Source organism: Parus major, chromosome 2, assembly GCF_001522545.3.
Source record: "Parus major isolate Abel chromosome 2, Parus_major1.1, whole genome shotgun sequence".
In the NCBI taxonomy this organism is placed as follows: Eukaryota; Metazoa; Chordata; class Aves; order Passeriformes; family Paridae; genus Parus; species Parus major.
In genome coordinates, this window is record NC_031769.1 from 121,154,366 (window position 1) to 121,179,260 (window position 24,895).

The following is a 24,895-nucleotide window of genomic DNA, read 5'->3' on the forward strand; positions in this document are numbered from 1 at the left end:
ACAGACTTGTCCTGGGTGATTTAAAAGCAGGAATACTCAAAGGTTATGAATCTGGGTAAGACACCAGATTAAGAGCAGACTTTTGTTTAGTTTCCAAAACCTGATAGTTCTCTCTTATGACTTGTTTTTGGAGGGTCTACAGTCATACAGTTCATACATAATCCAAAGTATTTCTCCACTTCTCTTTTGTAAGAAAGACTCGCTGTGACTTTCACCCCTTTGTGTAGAGATGGAAGCAACCATTTCTAGTTCTGTAAGATTTTTTACAAGGTTCTGATAAAAAGTCGTGTCCTGTGACCTCATCCTTCAGGGTGTTCAGTAGCCCAGGCTGGGCTTGAGCCCCTCCATCCCTGCTATTGTCAGGTAGGGAGGCGCTGATCTGAGGGAGAGCACATCAAGGAAGTTACTCTGCCAGTAATTTCAGAATAGATTTCTGTCCTTTTCAGTGGAATTTCTAAACTCCAGGTATTTATTTCAGAGTTATTTGTGGTTGTGGAAGGATATGTGCATGTGGGTGTGCAACACAGTTAACAATTACTTTATTTAGCAAACAAATTTTAAAACTTGCAACTTCATTTTCTTTCTGTGATTAACTGATTTGATTTTCTTTGGCCCTTGGCCCTCTCAGTGATTAAGTGGGGAGACTTTTGAACTACTAGTTTTTGATCACTATGAAAAATATGCCTAGAACATAACCATTTCAGTTGGCATTAACTATAAACAAATTTTCAGTGGTATTTGAACGTGTGACCATAAAATATTTCTGCTGGCATTTCCTTACTAGTTAGCAGCTGTTACCACAGTCTGCAAATATCTATTAACTTAAAGAAGACATTTTTTAATATAGATTAATAGAAATGAGCTAGAAGATGATAGGCAAAAAAAAGCTCAAGGATACAACTGCCTTTTGTTTTTAATTCAAAGGGTGTATAAACAGATGAAATTTCAGTACAAATTTTGGACTTCAGCTGGAGTCTGTAACTTACATTGAATGTAGCTTAACACGTGTAATTTCAGACATAACTAACACTAATCAGATAGGGATTTTTGAAAACAATTTATTCCATTTTGATGGAATTTCCATTTTGCTAGCTGTAATCTCAAATATGTAAATGGTAGCCAAAGCTGGATGTGATGTTTCAGTTAAGAATTTTTTCTGCCCGTTGTTTCTTCTAGCATCTTCTTGCCAAATCTTCTGGAGTGCTTGTAATTTCCTCCATACAGAGCCCAACAGGCTCATCAGCAGCAGAAGGTAAACATAATAGATGTGAGGAATTTCTGGAGATTTATGAGGTTTAGCTTTCTGAAACATACACTGTGTCTGGCAATCCTAGGATGTGGCCACATGTGGACTCTGCGAAGTGAAAATGTTTTAAATGGGGCATCATTTAGCCCCCTGTTAGAAATAAAATTCAGGAACAAAAGATGCATTCTGCAATAGCGCTTAAGTATGATTTCTGCCCTGCAACAGTGTGTTTTAGTTCAGAAAAATAATCATCAGGGAGGTTAAGCTTTTGTTAAAATGTCTATGAAATTTGACAAACGGATTAATATCCCTGTTACTTAATAAATTAAACTTACTGTACTAAAATCACCCATATCTTTACAGTGAAAGATCAGAGATCATTATACATCAACCTAGGAACATGAAGCTACTCTGTACTGAGGAGATTGGCATTATTGGGATTTAGTATCAAAAGCTTCGGAGCAAAATACATAAAAGTACATGCCTCATAACTGTACCATTATTATAAACATTAATTTATTAAATTTTGCCATCTGTTTATGAAAATGTAATTGAAAAATTGCTCTCCTACATTAGTTTATTGAGCTGATAAAAGAAGATTCATTAGCAAAGACAGAAATATGCCATCCTAATGATCACAGTAATATCAGTGCACGTTAAAGTGTTCTTTTAACCTTTTTCAGTGGGCTTTACGGATACTAATTAATCAGCTTGGATGCTGTCAACATCTCAAGCACTAGAAGGATAGTTCTGTTCAAGGCATTTCTCTGCATCTCTTTCTTTTATATGTTTAGCTAGGAGAGTCTAGAAGAGCATTAGCAGAACAGTAGAGAGAGGCCTCTTCTTCCTGCCCATTGTTTACCTGTAGTATTGCCTGATGGAAGATCTCGTGTCCATAAGGCCAGGTTTTTCATGGCCTGTTTCATCCCTGTTCTCAAGGACTTGAATAAATGAAAGATGGGATCATTTGGAGGTAAATATTGTCAAGAACATCACTTTAACCCTCATCATTTTCTACAGTACATTAAAACAGAGGGGAAAGGTAGCCTTTAATGAGAAAGATGGTTAAACAAAAGCTTCTATGAGTTCTGAGATGAATGGCACTTGAAATGTTTCTCCTTTTTAAGTTTAAAATCTGAAAATTTTGCTTCCTGCTTTAATTTCTGCGGAGTAATAATACTCTGAGATGCTTCCAACTATGGCAACCTAATTAATAAGATTGAAATTATAAACATTTACATAGTTTTTGGCCAATGGTTGCTGCTTACAAAAGTTTTTGAGTACTGATTGCTTAGAATTTCTCTCCTTTCACTGTGAAGCTGGGAGAATGAACATTTTTATCTCCCACAATTCATATGCATGCTTTTAAAATGCATGGCATCTTATAAACATTGCCAGTATTTTTTTTTTAGCTTCATTTGGAAGATAATATATTTCAAAGACAAGAGCATAAAATAGCTAGATATCATTGGAAAACAACATTTAATTATTAATGAAACCAAGACATTGGCTTTGAATGAGAAGCGACTGCTCATTTACTGGAGATTTTACAGCAAAGCTAAATAATGAAATCTCTTTCCTAAGCTAACCTACATAGTGGTTTTGACTTAAATGTTTTTTAACATGGAAAATACAAATAAACATTTTAACTCCCCTGCAAAATAGGAAAATAGTCTCGTGTTTGTGCAGGTTTTGTGTGCATTTGTCACAAGCAGCTATTGTGGAAGTGGGATTACTGCCTGACAATTTCATCACGTCTGTGAAAGTAATGTTTAGGAGGTGAAGTAATACAATGATGCTAATCCAGCTTTTTATAATCAGCCTCCTATGTATATAATATTTATGTTATTGTCTGTGCAGGGTTTTCTCTTCCTAGAAGCATTCCTTATCTGCTAGAATTCTTGTTTGACAAATGAGATTGGATTACCAAGTCACAGCTGTATACATTGGTTGATGTATTGCTGTAGGATTGATAATTCAGAAAAGCAATGTAGTATTTGGGGGTTAATTTTCTTTTCTTAGACACAAGAATCTAATGCTTCTTGCTAGATATTTTCTTCATTTTTGTTATCTAAATTTTACCAGGTTTAGACTAGTTATTGACTCAGTTAATGTAAAAAATGTTGATATGCTGTCAATATTAATGTAGATGTCAGACCAACACTAGTCCCTAATGTATGTAAGAGCAAGTATTTTTTACCTTGATACAGAAAGGCAGTCATGTGTGAGATTTAATATACATCCTAATCTATCTTGTCATTGGACTAGCCATGGGTGATGTGCTAATGTATGGGCAACCATTTTCTTTCTCTCTCCACACAATGGAATAGATACACATGAATGACAGCCAAGTCTCCACTCTGTAATTATTTGGAGGGCAGTTAGAACATACAGAAGGAATACAGCAATACAGTAGTTTTAGTTACAGACTTAAAGTCTGTGGCCTGTTGATTCATTGATTTTAGTTGTTTCATTGTTTTGGGTTTTTTTTTTAATTATCCAAGTAACTATATGATCACTTATAATTTGGAAAAAAACACACATACATAAAAAAAATGAAATCCCAAAAAACAAATCAAAACCCAAAACAAGCAACTCCCCCCCCCCCCCCCCCCAAACCCAATAAATGGCTAAATCTAAGTAAGCTTCATAACACGTAGGGTTTGGAATTTCACTTCTGAGCCCTTACACTTACAGACAAATATTTTTACATATTTGAATGCATTCTTTGTGCTGACATCATAATTTTGATTCACTTTTCTTGGCAAAATATACATATTATAATGCAGAAGATTTGTCATCAAGTATTTCTAAAAAGTGGATAATCAAATAAGCTCTTTAATTAAATGTCTCTTTTATATTCATTTTACTTTTCCCTTTTTCCATTGCTTTTTCAAATTGTGAACAATTGTGGAAATATGGGATTGTGAATATAAGTTGACACAATGTAAGATAAGCAAGCAAAAATTAATGTCCATAGTATGTCTCATCTTTGTGCACGTTGGCAAAACCAAAAACCTGAATATTGCTTTTTATATAAAAGACATTTTGATGAGATTGCAGTTTCCTAAAAAGCGAGTCCAAAATTACATATTTCTCAACGCAGCTTGAGTCAACAAATCTTTGAGTTCTCATATTAATTTATAATATAGCTTCCTTTTGTTCCTCTTTTCAAACTGTAAGAAACTGTCTTTATGCATTCAATCTGTCTTTGTGTGAGAGAAAATGAAAATGAGGCACACTGTCCAGATCATAAAGATAAGCAACCGCCTGCAATTTCAGCATTATTTTTGCTATATATTTAAGGAGGGAGGGTACGTTTTCTCCTCTGTGGTTAGATGCTATTATTTGTAGACTAAAACTATTGCTTTCCTGGTATCTTGCAGTGTTCCACTCAGAATTAAAATCACTATGCTCATCTTCACTAACTCTAAATTGAGACTGGTATAATTTCAACAACGGAAACTGAGTGAAAAATTCTGCTCACAGTGCTTTATATGGAAATATTCCATTTAGGGGAAAAAAAAAAAAAAAAAAGAGAATCCCAAAACATTCTATTTTTAGAATATACATTATAATCCCCATAGCACTTTAGTTTCCTATGAATAGTCTTCTTCTCTGAGAGTAGTAATATAAGGCAAAATTGTTACCTTATGTTTTCATGGGATAGTTTTGTGACCACTGACAGTTATAATTTACAATGATTATGGGCATTAATATACTTGACTTGTCATTTTTATTTTTATTTCAAATAGACTTTCAGTGGACTAACAGTATGAGGAGCAGATTTTTTATCATCACAGAGTACTACAAACTTCCTATCAGTCTGTAGCTAAAGTGATACACCAACACATGCAGTCCATAGGAAGTATTAATTTGTGCCTTTCAGACAATCTTGTGGAGGCTTGTAGATTGGGTCACAGTGGGTTCTTCTGCCTGTCTCTGATCTATCCAGATACCTGCTACATGGCATGGGATCTGTATATTTGTTGAAGTGGCTAAAAGCAAAGAGGAGTGGTTTTAGATGCTTTAATATGCAAATAATTTCTGCTCACTAAAGAGTTTATAATGGCTTCCATGTCACTACTCATTCAGCTAAACATTATGTACATTTTCATGTTCCTGGGTTTCTGAATTAGAAGTGTAAACTTTGATGAGACATGAGTGATGTTGAAGTGGTGTGACAGGCAGTAGATGTGTTCTCACAAACTTACTGCTTTTGCAAGGTCAACATTTTCAGAATATCTATTCAACTTAATCATCAATCTTCCACCTTTTATAACTCAACTCACAAAATCTATTGCCAGTTAAAATTTATGTCAGGGTTTAAATCTGAATTTCCTACCTGCAAATGCTACCATCTCCTCTTGTAGATTAGTGGAGTTGCCGGTAGTATGTCAACATGTAGGTACTATGAAGATCTTGAATTAAAAATATCTGCAATAAATTATTGGAAAGCCTCAAGAATATTGTTTTAAAATTGAGCATAAATGCTAAGTTTTTCAGGAGGAATATGAAACTGGCTCTTTGCATGAATATAAGGTATGTATCTGTGCTTTAATTTTTCCACTACTAAGTGTTCAAAAACACTCATGTAGAACACAAGACCACGCAAACCAGTTAATTTAGTATCTTTGCAACCTGTCATGTTAATATGTAAATACATGTGCATATGTATTTAGACAAATCTAAAAACATGCATTATTTACATGCTGTAAGAGATTTTTTTCTGAGCCATTACAGTCTATTATGTAAATATGTGTTTAAGGGGTATAATATATTTTTTTTTAATTTCTGATTTTTGACTTGATAGGTCATAATGGCTAGGATCCCTTACACAATACCTCATAATTTATTTCAGTCTGTATTATAGATGTTTCTATGATGTTAATACGAATTTGCATATAAAATATGCTTCAAGAAGTTACTGTACACATAAAGATTAATAATTCACGGATTTTAAATGGAAGAGAGAACATCAAAACTGATTAGTTTACATAAGGGTAAGATTCATCCTTTCTGTGGAAGACTAGCACAAAACCTAGGCATCATGTAAGCCTCACTTAAGCCTTCAAAATGCATCTTAAATGGATTTTAACTGGTGCATAGGCTTTGCTGTGGCAATTGGTGAAGTAGTGAATTTAATCTGGAAGAGAATAATGCATTTCTAAATGCTTCCCACTTCTAGAAGTGAATTAGTAGCTCTTCTAGAAGCACTCAACTTCCAGCAGTCCCCAAAATTTTACTTCCTTGTTTGAAAGAGAAGTGAAATTCAGTTTTAGGTGAAACACTCAAAGTGCCTTTCTCTGTGAGGAATTCCATCTGTTTTGGGTCATGTCTGCATCAGCAGCCATGGAACAACACAGTACAGGGATGGCCAACCTACTTCAGAGGATATGGATGCATCTGCTATAGGACAATTATTTAACTCAAATTTATATTCCAACTCATGCATATTTAGATACCAGCTCATATTCCATAATTAAATACTGAATTTAGCCATTCGGTGGATTCTGAGGTGCCCTCAGGATCATTATTATTCATGGAAACTGTGTGTTCATCTGGTTACTGAGATGAGATTAAATGTTTGGATATGTTGACTTTCAGCCAACAGATATGACTAAACACAGGCAGAAATTTAAAAAATGGGCTGGTATTTTTCTTTACTGGCTAATAGTTGTTGTTACGGGACAGTGCTGGCACTACTGGATGGTTTTGTAATAGGAACCTGACAGCCGCCAGTAGCAGAGGCTGAGGGAACGAACAGAGGAAGAGGTCAAGCATATAGTCATGCTTCCCTGGCATAGCATCCCAGCTTCTGGCAAGTTTTCCAGACATCTAGTTTTCAGCAGACCAGGCTTAAGCTGTGAGCAGCATGGGAGAACAAAGAATACCTACAGAGTTTAATAATGGAGAATGTCTCAGGAGGGACGGTAAAGGGAGGAAAAGGGAAAGTGTGACTTGGGCTCCAAAAGCTGTTGGGAATGAGGATATCAGAGGAAAAATAGACATGTCTAGCTAATTGTGAAATTGCAGAAATGTGGTTATTCTGGATCTGTGTTGGGTGCTGGTTGTTTTAAAATATTTTATCTAATGCTTTGTTTCTAAGCAGTATGTTTTGAAGCAGAACAGCTGTTTGTATGTCCAGGCTCAGATTGCAAAAAGAGCTGCAGGGCCTAACTTGAGTCAGGCCTGTGGAACAATACTAGTTTATAAAACAAAAAAATATGCAAAAACAACTTGCAGCCTCAGAGTAGGAGCTGTGTGGAGAGGTAGACGTACAGGGGGCTGTGAGAGCCAAGAAATTCTTCCAAAGTCCACATCAATACCAGTAAACTCAAGTATCAGATCCAAAAATGCCTTACATATAAAGGCTTACATCCTTATGGCCAAACTCTTCTCTGCAAGTTACCCCTGCTCGTTAGGAAGAGGGAATTGCCTACAGTCTTTGAAATAGAAGGTAGAAGTGGAGTTCAGTGAACCAGAGTGATAATTGCTCATGGGCAGCATGACCCCTATCAAGGCCAGGGTCAATTTGTAGCTACCTAGTGCAGGTGGAGTGCTACAGAAGTGTCCACATGTCCTTACTATGGAGTCTTCATGTAGGACAAATTGTTCTGGCGAGAGAAGAGGATTTGATTTCAATGGATATCTTCTAAACATAATAAAAAAACCCAACAATCTGAACTACCCTAAACCTGGGTCATGTATTGACTGGTCAAAATTAATTGTTTAATTAGAATCTATTGGCTAGGCAAAATTAAGAGTCACATTAAAGCTAGTTTACTTGTTTGGGGTGGGTTTTTTGGTTGGCTGTATTTTTGATGGGTTTTTTTTGCTGCTGTTGTTACAGCAACCTGTTGAGTAAGTTAAATTCTAACGGGCCTTGTGGAGAAAGGTCCTGATGGAAACAGAAATGCTTCTCCTAAATAGGCTGTGCCAGGCCCTCGTCAAGAAGAAATATCAAACAGTATCCTGATTTCATGTCATGTAGTCTTTAAATACATTGCTGAACTGAGGTCTGGGCTGTGTAAGGAGAATCCATGCAGAAGAAACTGTTTTGTAAACTGTCTCTGTCAGATGACACATGACACACTGAGACAAACTGAATTCCCTTAATTTCTCCCTATTCTTTTTTTTTTTTGCCCCTTCTATATTAGGCAGACCCATTGATTGAAATGACTGTCCTTCTAGCTTTATACATATAGAGGTAGATTTATATAGATAAATGTCACCTTCGATATTTGTAATGGCAGCTCTACTATATCATTAAACATTATTTTTTCAAATTAGTTTAGAAGAGGTAATAATATTGAGCAGTTGTACAAAAATAATTCAAATAAATCCTCTGGAACATATGGAGAGGAACTGCTTACGACTGTAAAGCAAAAATACTAAATAATATACATCATTTGGGGACACAAATTACATTATCTATGCTCTGTGTGATAATAATTACTTCACGTTCATATTCTGAATGTTTACTACTATATTTTACAGGAATCCATTACGGTGCTTGCTTTAAAACCTATTTTTTAGTTATTATGGATCTTTTTCCTTTTGACTTTCCAGGGAAACACCAGATGTTACAATTCTCTGTGGTGGGCTAATTATTTGCTAATTTTTTATTATTTTAAAATACATCAAAGATATGGTTCAACTATGTGAGCCTTGAAAAAATTAGTGTATTTTTTACTGTTGTTTGTTTTTGCATTTTGAACATAATTTCGAAACATTCCAAAACAATTCTCTTTCTAGTTTGATTAAAAGAATCATATGAGCCTGGACTGAGACCTAACTCCTCAACTTCTAGCCTGGAGCAAATTTCCTTAAAAAGCCTGGGAGAAGGGGGTTGGAGGGGACAGAGGAAAATGAAGGAAGGAGGGAGGGAAGCCTCAACAGTGGAAATGCTGACCAAACCTTAACTATAGCATCGTGAATGGCGATGCTATAATGCAATGCTAACAAGGACTCCTGAGATAAATACATCAATTAAAGGCTTGCAGGTGTGTCACTAGGGGTGGATAAAAAGAAAGAATGGGAAAGGATTTGTGCCAGTAGACCTTATGGTTTTGCTGTAATTAGTAATCTGTGCAGGTGTCTATTATGACTAACTGACAATAAATCTTGGTTTCTGTTTTGAATATTGCTTTTGTTTTCCAAGTTCCATGCCTGAAGGGGAGAAAGAAAATGACTAGAAGATTAATTACTGCAATGGTTACTCCCAACAAGATAAAATGGAAAGTAGTAATCTACTGAATAAGATTAAATATTCTTATTATTATTTTCATATTTTATTTTGATAACAGAAAAATTAAGGTAGTATAAGCAGTGTGGGGGGCATTGTATGTACTGATTTTTTCTTAACAATGGAAAAATAAGTCTACTTTGTCAACAGACCTCCTTCAAGCTAAGTGTATAAGGCAAATCTTTTTTCTTCTTCAAAAAAATAATGGAAAGGTATTCAAACCTTCTACATTTGTGCAGTAGCCTCTAATTCTAAGCACAGTGATGAACTGTAAGTAAATTTTACCATAGAGCCATGTTTTCCTTAGCCTCTCCATCTGCTCATTTTTGACACCCCTGTCATTAACTGTCATTTTCCTTTAAATATACAGTGAAGCTGAAAGGCCAGCTCTACATCACATCATTTCAGATTAGGGGCAGTTCCTTTGAGCTGAGCACTGTTTAGGTGTCAGAAAGAAGTCTCTGACCTCTCTCGTACCACACTGCCGCAGGGCCTTAATTAGTACTGACTCCAGCCATTACTGCAGAGAGGACAAAGGCGACCACATCATTTTTCTACTTAGGAAGTTAGCGTCTGACCTAATAACTTGTCCAGGCTCGCAGGACAGTGTAATGGCCGCACAATGGCAGTGGGGATTATTTGTCAGTTTCTTTGCTCCTCTGAATGTAGGAAAATCGGGGAAGTTAGCTATCCTTCAGTCTTGCACGAGCTGTTTCAGGCCTTCACTCTGTTGATTTGTCATGGAGAAAATGACAGGCAGCAAAGGAGTCAGATATTCAGAAGAATAAAGAGTGTGATAACTAAGTGTAGACTGGTTTTTGCCATGACTAGAAGTACCTGATTATTTAAAATATCACTCATCTTTCAAGATCTGTTCTGGTGCTATTGACTTTAGTAGAATTTTTCAGTTATTTTATGAAGAACAAACTCGAGTCTAGAGTCAAATGAGCTCCCTTTTTCTCTCCCTTTCTTCCTTTTCTCTCACCCTTCTACATGCCATCCCCCATCTCTTAGCAGAAATTCACTATCACATGAGAAGCATTTTACCATGTTTTTGGCACAGCATTTTTGAGCTATTTCACTAGAAATTGTACTCATTGCATCACCTGTCAGCTTTATACAGTTCCACAGAATCTCCTTAATTTTCCTATTTGTTTAGTAACATTCCGCTGAGAAAGCTTCATGCCAGAATACAACCATTTCTTAATCTAGAACTCCTTCTCTTTCTCATTTTATTTTATTATTTTTTTTTTTTCAAATTATTCAAAGCAATTTGGAATTGCTGTAAAAGTTGCACGGTCTCACATCACATTCCTTTATTATCAGCCAGTGTCACATGCTGCAGCACAGAAGCATGTTTTATGCTACTGCAGCAGAAATTGCTTTCACTGTAAGTACATTTCAGAGAGTTGGCAAGATGATCTAAAACTTGCAGCAAGCTAAGACTCTGCTGATGGTCGGTTTGTCAAGGTATAGGTACCATGAATACATAGTATTTTTGAAAGCTATTTAACCATAAACAATTTGTTTATTAGTTTGAGGCTTGAGATTTGTCCTTTTTCTGCAGACAAGAAGTAATTCTTCCTGCTTGTTTTGCACCTCCCTCAAAGCAAAAAGAAAGAAAAGGAAAAATTTGGCTCTAATTCTGATGCGCTTTTCCACGCATCTTGGTCTTTGTAATTTCAGTTCTAGTTAGGATTATTTTTACTGTGGTGACTTTGAGCCAGATTGGAGTATCAGAAATACCATAAAGTTACTGCATCTCCAAGGAAATCTCTTCTGAAGTGATCACACAAAGGTAATTACAGTATTATCAAAGCTGCAAAACGTTGCATTAGTATTTCTTGTGCTCCAACAGCATTTAAAGCAGTAGTGTGCATTTAAATTCTTCAACAAGGCCCAAACTGAGGAAAATTTGCAAGAGACTAGACAAGTTTCTATACATGGGATACGACTGCTGGGGCCAGATGCTTCAGTCTATGACAGTGTGATCAAGCATTTTTTCATTTAGTCTGTGAGCTGAAATAATAGCCTATAAAGTGTTTCGGAGTAGTCCTTTGACTACATATCATATATTGCAATTTCCGTATTCTCTTTTAGATTACCTTCATACATTGATTTTTTTCTTAGCAGCAGGAAGGTGAACTTTGCCTTTCTGAGCATAAATAACTCCAGATTCAGACATGTTCATTTCACCAGAAAGTTAGAGCACAAAATAGGTCTATATGAAGGAAGGGACTTCTGACTTTCTGTGGATCTGTATGTCTACAGAAGTTTATTCTCCAGAAATGGGAACAGCGTCTACTGCCAGCTATTTCAGCAATTTAGCTGATGCTTTTTGCCTTCCATTTGCTGAAGAACAATATCTGGTCTGTGATTCTATTCATAAGTTAGATTAAAATTTTAAAGGGCCACTGCCTAGCAACTTCTGCTTCTTAAGGATTGACAGATATTTTATGAAAACCACATTAAAATGAGAGTTGCTTGCCATCATTTTCCCATTGCACTGAAGCTCTCGAGAGGGGCAGGTGGAGGATGGAGAAGGACCTTGATGCAGCATAAAGGCTACCTGGATGCAGGAGTCCGTTCCACCTGCCGCAGAGCCAGTCTGGGGGCCTTGCAGGCAGCTACGTTCAGCAGTCATGGATGAATGGCAAAAAGGGAGATCTCATCTTCCCCTCTGTCATTTGTCTAATCAAGATTAAACACATTTTCAGATTATTGCCCACTTCACTGCCTCTCCCCACTGGTAGTGAGGCAAATGAGTTGCTCTAGCAGAGGGATATGCAACTGCCTGGGCTGTGGGTTGAGAGTAAGAAAATAGCAAATTTGGTGAATTTGTGCAAGAGTTTCTCTCTCACCAGAGACTTCCTTTCTTTTGTGCCTTATGAGGAAGGCTAGAAGTTCTTCTAAACTGGTTGATTTACCAGTCTTTAGGATTTGGATTCAGGGGATTGGAAGGTCACTGGTGTGTACCATGGGGAAAGGACCTAAATAATCAAGATCATGTTTGCTTTTATGAGGCTGTTACTTGTGCATACACAGTAAGGACTGTACACGTGCAGGAGAATATACATGGTCATTAATAAGTGAAGCCTTAACTGAGCTTACGATAGCTGCTTTTACAATATTTTTTTATGTTACTGGTAAATAATAGCCATTTTCTAACTTCCAGCAGTTGTTTTTTTTTTTTTTAAAAAAAAAAGGTTGAGGGAAAAAAGTGCAGAAAGGAAGAACAATCAGAGACAAGAACTACTTTTAGAGAACATTAAAGCTTAGACTCAATCTAAGAAAAGCCAAAGAAATCAAAGTTAAGTTTGACGTGGTATTTTTCTGTTTTTCACTTGTGCTTCTATGCACCTTCCCTTTTCTTTTCTTGTTTGTTTTTGTTGTTGTTTTGGGGTTTTTTTGTTTGTTTGTGGGGGAGTTTTTGTTTTTCTTTTTTTTTTTTTTTTTCAATCTTCTGTGGTAAGATAAGGAGAGAGTGTCAAGCTTAGAATACTCTGGCTTTGAGTCATAACTTTACTGTTGCTAAGACCTACTTCTTTGGCCTGTGAATAATAGTTTTTATGTCACGACAGCATAGTTATAAGAATCAGATAGTTTTAAAGCATATTCAACCATCCTTTTTACTTACTTTTAATCAACTTGTTCTTCCAAACAAGGTATGGAATTGATAGCTGTTATTGATTGCTTGTAGCATTACCTAATCTTCACTAAATGTAGGAAGCTTTTCAGATTTAGAAAGGTGGCAGAAAATGTCTAGTAATGATACTGCTGGGAATTGAAGCTCAATACCATAGTCAGAATAAAAGTGATATAGCTATAAGAGGTATTTTATTATAGGCCCATTGTTTTTTATTAAATGCTCAAGCTGGTGTAATTTACAGATATTTTGCAGTTGCTTATGTTTGTTTCGGTATTTAATTTGTTTGAATTTACACTAAGAACTTTTATTGATAATGTGATGAAACTTTGGAAAACTACAGAATGTAAGGAATACAGTACTGTAATAATGTAAAAAAAAGAAAAGCATATCATTTATGCTTTCAATACAAAAGGGAAAATATAAGAAATCATTACTAAAACAGATATAAACATGACCTTCACTGTAGTTCAGTAATTATCCTAGTCCACAATATGGTGTTGGTATCATGATTTCCTTTATTTCCTCTTTGTTTTCATTTTTATCTGGGTACTTCACTGGTGAGTAATAGCTAAAGGGAACCCATTTATGCAAGGCGAGCATTCAGTTTGCAAGTGAATTTGCTTGTAGCTATTGCCACATTTGAACCTCACTAATGTATGTAAATTAAAAACTCTGGTATTTGGATCTCTCCTGTTTGAAATAAAAACAGAATCTGATCATTACAATCTGCAAGCCAGGTATTATCACTGGACTAGTGAGCCGCTGATGATAAATTGTACTGAATAGCTTGTGGATAGAATATTTTATCTCAGTTCTCTATCACACAGCACTGCATAAAATAAGAATGATTCATCAAGCATGAGAGCTGGTGGTTTATGAAATTCATTGCTCACGGCAAGTGTATTTTTTAAAATTCAAAAGACAAAGCAACTCACAAGGGTTATTTAGTAATCAGTGTGAATTACTTCTAGGTATAAGCCTTAGTGGAAAAAATTAAAAATACATTTGCTGTACAGGAAGCATTATTGCTGTAGGTGCTATAATTTAACTGCTTCTCATCTATACTTTTGTTTTATTTTGTGTGTGTGTGACCATTTTGAATTCCAGTCCTCCTCCCCTTTATTTTTAAAAGTGAAACTGCATAATCAGTTGTAACAGGATTATTACATCGAACAAGTCTATTCTATGCTCTCAGCAGAAACATCTTCAGGGGCTTGTACACCTTAGGCTGCAGAGGATATTTTGTTTATTCAAAAAGACATGTAAAAGGAGAAGAGCAATAGAAAGTCATCTTTTTTTCCTTCAGATTTACAGTAAGAATGTTTCATTTCTTCTTGTGTATTGATGTCCCAAGGCAATGTTCCAAATGAAAAGATAATAACTTATGAAGAAGTGTCAAAAACTAATTAAGTTTTGTAACTTGTTTTTCCTTCACATAAAGTATATTTTTCATCACACTGTCCAGTCACATGCTGGGATTTCTGCTAACATCATCACATGCCAGTCACACCAAATCTCAGTGGTTCTTCTCCTCCTGTCATTATTTTCAGCATCAATTAATTTTCTTGTGACCTCGCCTTTAGAAAATGTAGCAGGGAATTATCAGTGCATGCTTTGTACAGTCTATTTGGAAGGCATTAGGCCACTGTGTGTATTTGAAAATGGAGTAGGCCAAACATTATATTTTCTCACCTGCAGGGTTGCCTAGTAACCTGAATTAAGGATTTTCACCAAGCCTTCAAGACAAATAGAAAAACTGTAAAGCAGGTTGACCCAGGTGGGAGACTCAGACCCGCTCATGTAGATTAGCATTTTGAGTGGGGAAATATAGAACACAGCTCCTCATTAACATTATTGTGGAAATAGTTTTTGTAATTAAAGCAGCCTATTTTCTTGGCAAGTGAAAAGCATGTGATGCACCGTATTTCACTGTTGCTAAATCTGTGTCGTGAAGTACACTTTGTTTTACTTTTTGACATATTATTTGCTTGTGGACTGTCAAAACTGAGCACTCGATGAAGGGATTGAGGAAATGTCTTTAAAACATGTAAATATCTCTTTGGTGGCGTTCTCACTAACAGCATGCACGTTTGCCTGTGTTGGGTAGCAGTTCACGTAGATATGTTCAGCTTTCATTTAATCACTTCAAGGAACTAAATTCCTTGTTTAATGTATTGCCATTGAAAAGAAAGATTAGTGTACTTTAGAGGTGGGGGTCATTCTTTGTAACGCTATTACAGCTTTGTCCTTGACATGCAAGATTCCTCCAGAAAAGGAAGAGGGGGGGAGAGAGAGCTGGAAATTCTGCCTCAAAGGTACAAAGCAAAGAAGTAGCACAATTAGAATGTCGGCACATAGTGACAGTCCTCTGCAAATGATGGTGTCAGGCCACTGAGGGGCCGAGGGTGGCAGGAGTGACATTCACCCTAGCAAGATGGAAATAAATGCCCTGTTTGATAAAAGAAAACAGACAATTTATGTATACCCTGAAGAGTTAACAGCTAGTGAGCCATTCCTATGGGTCAAGTGCTGCATTTGCATTTTGATGGGATGTTATCAAGTAATTAATGCACCAGTCAGGATTTATTACCTCAGGAGTGAACTGAAAGGTTCATTACAAAATCGGTTTCACTTGAAGATAGGCATTTCCTCAGAGTTAGCTTTTGACATGTTGTTCCTAGCTCTCTCTGCCTGTGGCAGCAATGGTAGAAGGCCAGTGAGGTGAAATTCATTGCTTAATAAGGGCATTCACTTTGGGTATTCTTGTGATAATAAATGTATACATCAAGGCCGCACTGCCTTGTCAGTTTAATTGCTTCTTGTGCTCCTTAACAAGCCAATCTTAATCAGTCTGGACCATGTTATGAATAATTTAGGGATCAGCAGACTTCACGCTTAATAAGATATACTAGATTATAAAACTTAAGTGCACTGTTTATAGAAAGCACAGAAAACACTTTAAGTTTTTATTAGCAGCAAGGAAAAAACCAAAACAAACCCAACCTAGTAGTGAGGTTTTCTAACACTTGCATTTTGTGAGCAACAGCTGTGTGTCTCCATGCTGAAACCCCCACTTCTGTCAAAGGGCCACAGTTTGGCCTCTCTGTCCCCCTAAGCCTCCGCCAGACATAATGGGAAATTTGAGCTGGCCATGAGATTAAAGCCCAGAATCTGTGGCCAACCAGCAATTGTCATTTTAGAAAACATTCTTTTATCTTTTTAAATGCAAAGCAGATCTTATTTTAAAACATTTTCTGATGGACAAAAATTACCTTTTTGTTGTTTGGTGATTGACTGCCTACATGGATTTTAATGCAAGTATTTAGATTTGAGATTGGGTTGCCAAACCTATATCAACAATAGGATTTTTAAATGCTTTTCCTTTGTTTAATGATAAAGGTGAAATACAGGATCGACTGTAAATCACTCATACATAAAATGTGAATTATTAAAGTAAAATACTTTTTATTTATTAAAGCGATACAGAAATACATTAAAAAGTAACACAAATAGTCTCCGATCTCTGTGAGCCTATTATGATTCCTCCATCTAATAAGTGTTGTTTGATTAAAAAGGAATGTTTAACCTCTTTGTTTTAAAAGAATTCTTTGTCCTCCATTTTACCTCAACATTTGCAGGCTATAAGTTGTCCACAGAGTAATGCATCATTCAGTTTATGACATCTAATAAAGGCCTACTGCAAGCATTAGAACCAGGTGCTTCAACAATTTTCCAGTCTGCTTGTAGCTGCTTCTGTTTGTTCTCTTGTAGCCTAGATAGGAAAGAAAGAAAGAAAAAAAAAACACAAAAAAAAAGTAACAAAAACCCTCAGCATTTTTCATTATTTTCTTTTTTATTCCTTTCTGTTTAAGCCTTGACACATGCTGACAGCACTACGGTATCATTTGATGCCCGTGTAAACAATAGCTGCATGTATTTCTGAACACAGAGCATATTTATTAGTATAAATAGAGATGTAATTAAAGGCTATGCTTTCAGTCATTAGGTAATGTATTAAAATAATGTTATTGTTCAAATACATTTATGAATCAGGAAGATAGGTACCAGTAAATGAAAAACAACTTCAAACCTATTTCCCAACCTATAGCTGGACTATCATACTCCTTTGTTCTTGTGCAGGTTAATAGAGATTGAGGAGATGGGCAGAGGAAAAGCAGTGCAATTTTCTGCTATTTAAGCTTGGCGAAATGGCACTCTTCAGGAAGCAGCAAAAAGTATGAAAGCGTAATAGGCATTTTAAAAGTAGAAGTCCATATAGCTGCTTGAGGGATCCTCAGATTTAGGCATGCATAGAATCACGAATGAGATAATCAGCATTGTGAAATTGAAACCTGTCTGCTGCCTGCTGCTGTTCTTCCCTCTTTCAGTGGAGTGATTTGTAACACTCATCTTCTTCAGGCAAGGCAGCCTTCAAGATTATCCAGAACTGTCAATAGTAATTGCCAAAGTATTTTATTACCTACAGAAAATCAAAGGAATTTTATAACCAACAGTTATCAAGTTTCAATACACGGTATAAAGAGAGCAATTTTAGTTGGAATACAATCGTGTTTGGCTTGCTTTTATGTTCTTGAGACAATTCCTGTGCAACCAACTACAACATTCACTGTATTTAAGCTGGAGGCAAGAATATGCATGTGTACTTGTAGTTTAAAAAAATTACATAATGCTTACAAGCTTCTGCAAGCAAGTGGTTTTTAATTGCCATGCAAACTATGCCTTAACTAATTACTTCTGAAAAGAATGAGGTTTCTGTAAAACTTGAGATGACATTTTGAAATTCTGACAGTAGATGTAAGTTTAACTGGGGCATTCTCTGTCATGAGGTAAATAAAATGCCTGGAAATTAGCAAAATATGACACTGATTATAAAGTCTGAAAACATTAATGTTGCAGACCTTATTATAGCCTCTGAATATTACTGCTATGTGAACCACAGTTGTGATTGTCAGCCGTTCATTTAACACAATTTTGTTTTGCTACAGGGTCACCCGTGATTCAAAGCTTTTCAGATGCTTGGCTTCTCACTCAGGCTATGCTTGAGTGAGGACTGCATCTTCTGTTCAACAGTGCTTTTCTGAGCCGTGCATTTCACTTTCCTTCCCTGACACTAGGGAAAAGGAAAGTGTGACTGTCTAAATGTTTGGTGGGAGAAAATTCGGTTTCTGCTTTTGACAATGTATTTCCCCTCTAATTCATAATGTCAAGACTTCAGTGACGTTACTGTCTCTGTGGGTTCTTTTAAAAACAAATATACAAGTTCACGTGTGAAAAATAAACTGGCATGGGGATGTGCCTATTTTTAATTTCCAAACTACACAGGTGCACTTGTATTTTCAGTCATATGAACAGGATTTTATTCACAGCACCAAAAAGCAGGTGTCATTTCTATTGAGGGGCTGCACAGAAAGAGAAATAAGCCATGAACAAATTTTCTACTAGTACAGCCATGAAGCCATGATTATAGCATAACAGAGAGCTCTCCTTTCAACTGTGGACCTCCTTGCTCTTTCTCCATAAGCTTTTGTTTTTAAAAAAAGACCTGTTAATTGAATTATTAATTGTTGTTGAAAGGGTAAAGTACTTTACCAAGAACCTCCTTTCATAGCACTGCAATATATGAAAAATTGAACAAAATGGTAATTAGGGGAGAGGTTATTTATATACTATTAAAATGCTGATGTAATTATCAGAGAGTTATTCAATTACACCGGATAATAGACATTTTTTTATGTAAGGAAGATGGCTAGCCTGCTGGAATTTTGCTAATATGAGGAACCTACCCTGGGTCCTGATTTTTCTCACTCTTAAAATTTATACTAACTTGCTCATATTGTACAGTGTGTGAAACATGCATTGCTATGTTTTTCCATCTAGTATTTCTGTATGGATTACAAAAGTGTATTATGTACATCAGCCAAAATTCTGCAGATATTTAAGCACACCAGAAGGAACAGTACTAATTGTCCCTTTTGAAGAGAACTTCATTACCTCACCTGCACATTATGAAAGGAGGAACATTTAGGACTAACACAGGGTTAACACAACAATCACATTTCTTGTTAACTTAGAGCTATGGGTTTGAACTGAATAATGGCAGGAGAAGCTGATGTTTGTATTTTTGAAGGCCTGGAATTTTGTATTTGAACTAAATGGGTTGCAAACGCTATTCCTTTTAGTCCCCAGTTGTCTTAGTAGAATATTGTCCCTTTGATAAACCTGGAATTGTCCAAAGCCAGTGTGGGCATGTTGCCACAGTAACAGACATACTTAAATATTGGGGTTTTTTGTTTGATTCATTTCAGTTCACACTTTGCCACCCTGGTTGTATGTTTAAGCATTTTTAAAGGTCTCATTAGTTTGTTTATTAAAGTGAAGGAATCTAAATAGTACAGAGGAAGCATATACTCTATTGTGCCAGATACTGAATAGCTCAAGAAATGACTAGTGATCGTTTTTCTAATCAGATGTATGATCGTGGAGACTGTCATGATGTACTAGTGATATGGACATGTGGCTATAATACCATTTTCTCAGAAGAGGAATGAATTGTCTCTGCTTCTAAGCTGATTGAAGTATTGGCATTCAAAGAATCAGAGCATAGGAACAAAAGAATCTGTCTGTGCAAAGCTGTGCTACAACTCATATTAACCTAAAATGCCTGGCAATAAAATTGAGTCTCTTTTAAATGTTTTTTTTTTCTTCAGAAAGAATCCAGAATGCAAGTTGTTGGAAGTTTTAAAACAGAGGGAAATGCAGAACAGGATATTTGTAGATCATAGTTCAGATACAGTTTTCTGTTAGGACACAGAATCTGAAAATGCTCCAGTTAAAACCAGCTTAGCAGTAGATATATGGTATAGATAAAACCAGCTTAGCTATTAAATTTAGCAGAGCTAGTCATAATTTTCACTAGTTTGTATGTTGTTTGAGAAAACCATAATTGTCACTCATTACTGCAGAGGAATAAATTGCATTTCTTTCTTAAGTCTTTGTTTGTTTAAACCCTGTATGGTTGCATTTAACATTGGATTAGGTAGGGTAAGAGTTTACTGAGAAATTGCACAGCTGTATTTGTACAGAACTGTACCTGATTCCCACCTCCTGTAGTGTGAGCAGTGGTAAGTGAACTGTTTCTGTGTTGTTCACTCACTCTGTCAGATCGAAACTCAGCTCAATAGCATTAAACTAGCTCCCATTTGAAAGATTTGTCTTACAAAACCCTGAAAACTGCTCCGAACATGCATACATTGATTTTGTTTCTGGAATCTCCTGAGCTTTGATGAAAAGGAAACTCCACATGCAGGTGAAAGAGGGTTTGCCTCTTCAATATTAAAAAGAGAAGATTAAGGATTTTTGTTCAGCAAAGGCTGAACTAATCAGTGACATGTGAAGGTAAGAGACCTGGCCTCACGCCTATAGTATGATGATGTTATTTTCTTTAGTTGAACAACAAGTTAAAATTTCTCCAGTAGCTGCCTCTGAGTAACTGTCTACCATTATTCCCATTTGCACAGGTAATTGAATATCCAGGGGTGCAGCAGTAAAGTTTTTTATTTTAGCCACAGAGAGGGAGATATTTTTCATGCTCATTGCAGGAAATTAGCTCAATTTTTTTCCTGGAAAAGATGCAACGTCTGTGTGATAGCATTCTAAATGTAGAGCAGTTTGGCATTCATGGAGGAGATAAGGCATTTTTTGTAATCAGAAGTTTTGTTTCCTTCCATTTTCACAAGCTTTCAAGTTTCACTCTGAAAAAAAAGGTTGGTTTAGGCTTCCAAGTTGGAAAAACTTTCTTTTTTGTCCTTGCTAAAGACATACTCTGCACAGTATTTGTGGTTGTCATAGCACATACAACTATGTGAGTTTTAGAAGAAGAGTAGGGTAGCTTAATTTGCACGTGTCATCACTGAGAAGAGAATAGCACCACAATGTAATGCTCGACATAACAAATATGTTATATAACAAACAAAACAATAGTTTTTCACCTTCTGCTCTCTGATCCAGCTTTCTCTTGTGTTCACCTGTGGAAAGTCAGATAGCAAAAATGTTTCTTTAAATTGTGCCACCGGTAAGGCTTTGCAAGATGTAGAGGGAAAAGGCAGTAATTGTTTGAACGAACCAGCTATGCTGTAAGATATCATAGCATGTTACAAATATATCTAAACTTAAGTCTTATCAGCCATGCTTTTGATCTGTAGTATGAAATACAGTAACAAAACTAAAATGAATGCTACAGAGACAGATGAAACTAGATAAGATGTTTTCAGAAATTAGATAACATTTATTTTTCATCATTTATAAGAATCACTTCTTTTGCCTCTTAGGCATATGGTGGTTGCATTCTTGCACAGCGTGGTTTTTCTTCAGCATATTTGCTCCCCTGCCATCCTTAAACTGAGGTCACAGTCCAGGAGCACATGGAAGTCCAAATAAAAGAGAGTAGCTTCTTAAACATATCTCATAGTTTTTAAACTAATGATGAATTATCTGGAAAACTAATTGTGGATGATGGCTTAGCCTTACTTCAGTCTGAACACAGCAGAGAGGACAAGAAAAACAACATCTGAAATAACTCACAGGACTGGAGGATTATTTTTCTAACTCAGTGAAATTGTGAATAATCTTCAAATCCTGCAGTAAAAATAATGTGCAAATACTGCTTAGTAAATTTGAGTTAAAACTCAAATGTATTTAATGACCACATATATTCTTGAAAGTATTTAGTGCTTTTATTGACAGAGAAATATTCATTTTACTACAGCATTTCCAGTTTGCTTGACTTACGAGACTCAATAGCACATCTATAGCAATTCCGAATCGAGGAACTTAAAAGCAGTAATGATGAATTTAGGCCAGTTGCAATTTAAAGGAAGGTTGCTGACATTTTAGAATTACATGATTCTCTTGGAATTCATTTCATACTTTAATTCTGTTATACCAAGAAATGTTAGATGCAAGGGTGGAAGCTGAACTGGTAGCATTTTTTTTTCCTAAGCCAATCCATAAAGATGTCCCTTCACCTCTTTGATGTGATAAGGAAGTGTTAAATCAAAGTGAATCCTTATTCTGCATCTTGGGACAGAATATTGGTTAAGCCAATTGTTACTATTCCTGAGTGTTTTAGACAGTGAACCGTGCATCTCTCTCTGCACATCAGAGAAGATTGTAGCAGTCATTCTGCCACCTGCTATCACTTAATTAGTATAATCATCTAATTTCCAGTTGGAAATAATGGCATCATGCACTTTTTAGTAATTGTAACCATCATAATATATTCCAAATTATGTTACACTAACATTATGTGATTTAGAAATATTAGGAGGTGGTATTTGCTTTGCATTTGTACACTAGTCTTTCTGATCTTGACTCTCACCCAGCAGCAAAAGTCCAAAACCAGTTTTCTGTTTTATTATGATCCTAAAGATATCACTGATTCATATCATAACTCTGCAAATGAGCCTTTGGTAAGTACGAGTTAACCTTTAGTGGACAAAGAAGAAATAATGGAAACAGCAGCTTGACATAATGTAAAACACACCCAGGCTTCAAAGAATTTGATCTTGTTTCATAGCAAAATAATTTTTTGAAACAGAATGCTGGTGATCACACATGCAAGTTATATTTTATATACGTTCTGTTTGTGGTTCTCAGTTTAAGGAATAATTTCAGTTGATCAGAATAGGTCTTAATGTTTAAAGATTACTATACTGCAGCATTTTTTTTTTTGCTCCTGGAGGTTTCATCACAACAAATGAATAGGTAATAAATGAGTCAGTTTGGGGCTGCTTCATTTCACTGGACGGTTCTGGGCTATGAAGCTTCAAAAACAGAAAGAAAGAGAAAAAGAGAAAGAAATAGGCAATGACATGAAGGGATACAGGCAAACCTGAGCCACCGTCAGAGCTAACCCTCCCCCATTCCCAGTGATACTGTCTGGCTAAGCAAAGCACTGCCACATATATATCAGGCAAGGTTATTACCACTCTGCTTTGTAAACATGCTATGCCTCCTGGACATCTTCTATTTTTATTTCATTTTTGTGTTATATCTTATATGTAAATCTAGGCTGGCGAGAGTCAGGAGGCATTCATAGCGTTGGGCCAAATTCATTCCAGGTGCAGTTCCAGGTCTGTTGACTTCAATGAAATTACACCTGGGATGAATTTGGTCTATTATTAACTATAGAGATTACATGTCCAGCTTCCATAGTATACTAAAATACCCAGAATACATATAAATAATGAAGTATGTAATTACAGTCCTGGTTTTAATTTGTGTTCCTAAATGTACTGATGCTTTTGCACATGTTTATAGTTATAGCTATGCTATTGTAGTATATTTTTGTTTAGTGCAAATATATTTGAGTTTTTCTTTTAAGCAGAGATACATACAATGTTTACTTTCAAATGTCTCAGTAAGTCTTTCAAAAATCCATATGATGGCTGATTCCACAATATGAAATTATATTGGTCTTAAATATCATACATATATATATATAGAGAGAGAGAGAGAGGGAGAGAGAGAAACATATGTAGGACATCACAATACTGCCACTTAAAATCATTCTGCAAACAATGAGCTTACCTTCCTATGGATTATATGTTAATCAATACACACAAATAGGTGATGTTGTCAGAGTTGATACCAGCCAGTAGAACTGTTACCTATCAATACGAAAAAAATTCATTCATTTTTATGTTTCCTGTCTCAAACAGTGCATAACAGGTCTGTTGACAGGAATTTGTGCCTGACCAAACTCAAAAGCTAGGCAGTATTTAAATGGACTCTTCCTTCATTAGGAGGCATAAAAAGCATAAGTATGACTTACCTCTGCATACATCTAATTCCGTTTGCTTCCCCTGTATCGTTTTGTGCATTCCTGCATCTTCCAGCATGGCACACTGTGAGGACCTGGTAAGCGAGTTAAAGTCAGATGACGCTAACGAATCCCAGCGCAAATGACTGAATCAATAGGAAACCAGCCACTGCTGTTTAAGTGTATCGATAAATGTACCTTTATTTTCTCTTGAATGGATAAGTGTCGCAGTTAAGAGTCCTATGGATCTCTTAATTGAAAGTTAATTTTAAATCAATAAAGAGAGTCATTTAAATATTGATCAGTCCTTTCTACACGAATTGTTAGCTGATTTTTTTTTTTTTGAAACAACTTTGTTTAAATGCAATCAATAGCCCACAATCAGTGCGTTCCATAAAAAAATTGACAGATGTTCCCAAAATGCCTGCTAGGCATAATCTTATCTGTTTACATATGTAGCATAGATATTTCAGTCCTTTTCGAATCTACCCAGGTATCTATGGCAGAAATGTGATTTCCTTAAATACCAAACTGCACCACTAAAACACATTCTTCCCCTTCTTTTTCAGTAAGCTGGTTTAAAATTAAAAAGGAAGAGTTCTTGGATTTCCTTTGATTCTACAAGTAATACTCATATTGTTTTAGTAGTGCAGCCAGACTGCAAAAGCAGAATGACCTTGTTTTGCACATAGGGAAAAGAGAGATAAGCACTTATATGAAGCACATGTTCTCTGGAATTTGTGTGTCATAATCCATCAGATGTATTACTATATGCATAATGACACCTAGCTTTTAATTATATAGACATTTATGTACACTATGTGTATGCATGCTGAATAGTAATGACTTTTAGCTTTATTTCATGGATACGGTCTCTCTCCTCAGCAGCACATAGGAGGACTATTTTGTCTC

The 24,895-nt window shown here is 35.9% G+C and overlaps 1 protein-coding gene and 1 long non-coding RNA gene across 3 annotated transcripts in view; one reads left to right on the forward strand and one right to left on the reverse strand.

Moving 5' to 3' along the window:
• ZFHX4 (zinc finger homeobox 4) overlaps positions 1 to 24,895 on the forward strand; it is a 149,981-nt gene that overhangs the window by 78,225 nt on the left and 46,861 nt on the right. The window lies entirely within an intron of this gene.
• LOC107200365 lies at positions 16,556 to 24,319 on the reverse strand. Its single transcript, XR_004496142.1, has 3 exons — positions 23,996 to 24,319; positions 23,752 to 23,831; positions 16,556 to 22,985 (listed from the first exon to the last, which is right to left on the reverse strand). It is a non-coding gene; the product is annotated as an uncharacterized LOC107200365 (long non-coding RNA).